The following is a 4,395-nucleotide window of genomic DNA, read 5'->3' on the forward strand; positions in this document are numbered from 1 at the left end:
CAGCCACAGCAAGGGCCGTCTGGCACGGCGGCTATTGCCGGGAGTTCCAATGCTCCAGGATGACGAGCAACCACTCCTAGGCTTACACAAGGAGGTCACAGCTCAGGTATCAGAGGTGTGATCCCTGTGTGTTCAGGGGGCTCAACCAAAAGAGTACATAGCGAACCCACCACACGGGCTGGCTACCGTGCTGGCTATGCACCCTAACATCAGACAACAACGTGAAAGAAAAGGTGGAATGAACTAGGAGGGCACACGTCAGAGACACTAGGTAAGGTGCTCTTCCCAAAATCGCTCACACTACGGAAGATAAATTCAGTAATGGAGGTCAAACCCCAGAAGGGGACCAGGGAGTGCCAAAAGGGTGAAGTGATTACGCAACAAAGCTAAATTGCAAAATCAACATAACCAGGAGGACAGCGGGGCCAACATAAGCAAGGACACCAAGAGAGGGAGAGGAGAGGGCGAAGGGGAAGGAGCTAGGAGAGGAAAGGAGGGTAAGGGCAAGGAAATGCAGCCCTGGAAAGAAGGAAGGCTGCAATAGCTCGGGGTCCCACGCTCTCCATGCACGTACTCACAAAAGAACTGTGAGCCCCCTAGGGGGTTTATAGAAGGTAACGGAAACCGTCGAATGATGCTGAAACTTCAGCAGAACATGTCTGCTTAATAAAAAGAAAAAGAAAAGATTGAGGTTTGCTCAAGGCGGACTCTCTCGGAAAACAAATCTTTCTAAATTTTCCAGACCAATACATTTTTTTCATATGAGTTACATGCCCTGCTCCAGCAGTAAAAAGAACGGAACTAGCGGAAAAATGTTCCCATCTGACCATAAAAATATTAATACGATCCTGTTTATTGAAAGACTGTGACTGAAAGGTGCCTCATTCTATCTTCCTCAACACCTACGGATTATGGCTCAGAGGAACCCTGACAGCAACGCCACCATTTTGAATAATGCTTATTGTGCAGCCAGAGGACGTCGTGTTACGACTCAAACTGTGCGCAATAGGCTGCATTATGCGCAACTTTACTCCCGACGTCCATGGCGAGGTCCATCTTTGCAAGCACAACACCATGCAGTGCGGTACAAGTGGGCCCGACAATATGCCGAATGGGCTGCTCAGGATTGGCATCACGTTCTCTTCACCGACGAGTGTCGCATATGCCTTCGACCAGACAATCGTCGAAGACGTGTTTGATAGCAACCCGGTTAGTCTGAACGCCTTAGACACACTGTCCAGCGAGTGCGGCGCGTTTGATGTTCCTTGCTGTTTTGGGGTGGCGTTATGTGGGGTCGACGTACGCCGCTGGTGGTCATGGAAGGCGCCATAACGGCTGTACGATATGTGAATACCATTCTCCGACCGATAGTGCAACCATATCGGTAGCACACCTTGTGAATGACTTCCTTCAGGATAACGACGTCGCTCGACTAGAGTGGCGAGTATGTTCTCCAGACATGAACCCTATCGAACATGCCTGGGATAGATTGAAAAGGACTGTTTATGGACGACGTAACCCACCAACCACTCTAAGGAATTTACGCCGAATCGCCGTAGAGGAGTGGGACAATCTGGACCAACAGTGCCTTGATGAACTTGTGGATAGTGTGCCACGACGAATATAGGCATGCATCAATGCTAGAGGACGCGCTACTAGGTATTAGAGGTACCGGTATGTACAGAAATCTGGACCACTACCTCTGAAGCTCTCGCTGTAATGTGTGGTTTTGATAAGCAAATTAAGGATGGAAGCGGTTTTTATGTAGATCTCTATTCCAATTTTCCGTACAGATTCTAGATTTATGCTGTTGAACTTCTTTTTGCAGTCCACGTGTACTCTGCATGGGTGTGACTTTCCTCCTGTACGTTGGTGGGCTATTTTTATCGTTGTGACAGCTCTCTGCATAGTCAGTGACACGTGGAGGACTAGATAACCTAACTAATGGAACGTGGTGCGATTTAGAGAGAATAAACAGGGGTCTGCGACATGGCAGCGGACACCTCTTACACGTAGAAATCGCATGGACTCAAATGCTGTGTACTGAAGACTGGAAGTTTCGTGAGAATGTAGCAGACACACGATACGCTGATGAGATGGAAGTTTCGAGGTGAGCTCTGTGCCACTTCTTCTAAGTGTTCTAGCAAAGATACCACAATCTGTCACACGTATATTGCGAAGTGACTGCAATGCGAAAATTAGGGACTAATACAAACATTTCTACTAAGAGACAATCAACAGCAGAAATACCGTTTTCTATTTTCTCGATAAATAACTTTCTTCTGTGAGTTTTGTGTACCCATAAAATGATGGACTGATATCTTAACAGACAGACAAAATTTACATCTCCCTCTATAAGCATACTTTGCACGTCTTTGTACGGTGCGTGACTGAGGGTACCCTATATCACTGCTAGTCATTTCCTTTCCTGTTCCGCTCGCAAATGAGCGAGGGGAAAGAAAACACTGTCTATATGTAGCCATATGAACGCCAGTTTCTCGTATCTTCGTGGTCCTTATGTGAAGTGGAGGTTGTTGGTAGTAGAATCCTTCATCAGCCAGCTTGGGATGGATTCTTTGCTATTGTTCACTGGATCAGCCTCTACAGTATATTTCGAAAACACATCTCACAATATTTCGGTCTGCGGGTGGGATGAGGTTCATCTTGGTATTTACCCCAGTGACATTTAAGCACCCACTCTTCTGGGAAGGATAGGAGGACTTTTGTGAGTCTGGAATTATTAACAGCTGTGACGAGCGGTGGCTGGTCACCCGCGAGCGGTGCAGCGCAACGTGTGGGCAGAGATCTGCTAACCAGTGGCGGCACTGGCAGCTGTCCGCACGTGACCTGGTGGCGGCAGTGGGGACGCCAGTCAGAGGCACCGTTCGGTGGAAGAAGAGGCTGAACAATCCTGCTGCCCCAGTACACTGACAGGTCTCAGTAGGATTAGTACAGGAGCAGTATACTGGCATTATAGGTGACTTGTTTCCACCAGCATGACAAGACAACCGGCAGATGGAACGTAATTAGCGTTGGAGATCTTCAGCTGTTTGACGATGGTTACTACCCACTTTGGTGTGGTAAGAAGTGAGTAGCTAGCCTGTGGAAAGCCAGCAGAGACTTCCGTCCATAACGTTTACCTGGGGGCTCTCGTGATCAGTTTAATTAATTAGTCTATCAATTTCATATTAATGACGTGCCACTGGGTTACTGGAAGCAAGGGTGAAGTACCATGGGTATTATTCACAAGACAGAGTGGTTCTCATGTGATTTTTCGTTGCAGTGATATTTTTTAACGAAATTTCAGTCTCCCACCTACACATCTTAATAAAATCCGCTGTATTACCGAATTTCTAAAGTGATACATAGTATTAATCTGATATTCACGATTCTCCTGTGCTGCTATCCTACGAGACTTCGTAGGTGGTGAGGCATTTTATTACCTCTAGGCAGTTTGGAAGTGTGGAAGCGAGCTGTGACAGAGGCAGAGCACGCTCTTAGCACTCCGTGTTGAGCCAAAAATAAGTTCAGTATTCCAGTCCTGCTATGCAGGACATCACAGATATTAAGCTGATAAGAACAGATTTTTCTATCTGAAAATAGAATACTAAGAAGAAATACAGCCTATGCCATACTGTTCTACAAGATTTTCATAACTACTTGTTTACTGACCTGAAAACGTATGTATGGTCCAATTTCTTCTGTCTTCGAGAATAACTTATATAAAAGGGAGGAATGTATATGTTGCATGATAAATTTGAGGTGTAAGGGCAACGAAATCCTCATTTACGATAGACTAAAGTGAAACTTTTTAAAAACTGGGGAGTCTATGTATGGGGTGGAACTGCAGTTAGAACCCCAGACCCAAGTCACGGCTGCTTGTCTCGCAGTGTGTCGTGGCCAGTGGCAGGAGTGGCCTAACAGAAGCCATCTTGCCCGACCATTGGACTTTATAAAAAAAGATTCTGGCTAGTCAGCACTTGCCCGCAGCTGTGGTGGTGTTCTCAGCGCCCTCTGGGTGGCTGAATAGCGAACTAGCCAGGTGGTGGTGAGCATTTTAAGCGATCTAGTTGAGTCCTGTGGAGCATTTTCTGTCAATTTTGATATGGCAGCTGTGTCAGTTCTCCCCTTTGTTCAGTGAGTTCACAACAGAACCGCAACCCAACATTTCTCACCAATTTAATTAATGTTTAAATAAATAAAAAATATACTGGTCGAGTTTACCACCCATTTTGTGTCATAAGATCCTTCCAGTGCAGCAGCTCAATGCTGCTGACTGAGCTTTTCCCACCAGTCCACAAGTGGGGGGAGAGAAGGGTGACAAGGAGGAAGCAACCACTAGAGAGAGAGAGAGAGAGAGGAGAGAGAGAGAGAGAGAGAGAGAGAGAGAGAGAG

General features: G+C 46.5%; 1 pseudogene; it reads right to left on the minus strand.

The window, feature by feature from the left end:
- Positions 1 to 3,444: 3,444 nt before the first annotated feature.
- Positions 3,445 to 3,619, minus strand: LOC126485606 (U2 spliceosomal RNA; annotated as a pseudogene).
- Positions 3,620 to 4,395: the final 776 nt, after the last annotated feature.

This window comes from Schistocerca serialis, chromosome 6 (assembly GCF_023864345.2).
Source record: "Schistocerca serialis cubense isolate TAMUIC-IGC-003099 chromosome 6, iqSchSeri2.2, whole genome shotgun sequence".
In the NCBI taxonomy this organism is placed as follows: domain Eukaryota; kingdom Metazoa; phylum Arthropoda; class Insecta; order Orthoptera; family Acrididae; genus Schistocerca; species Schistocerca serialis.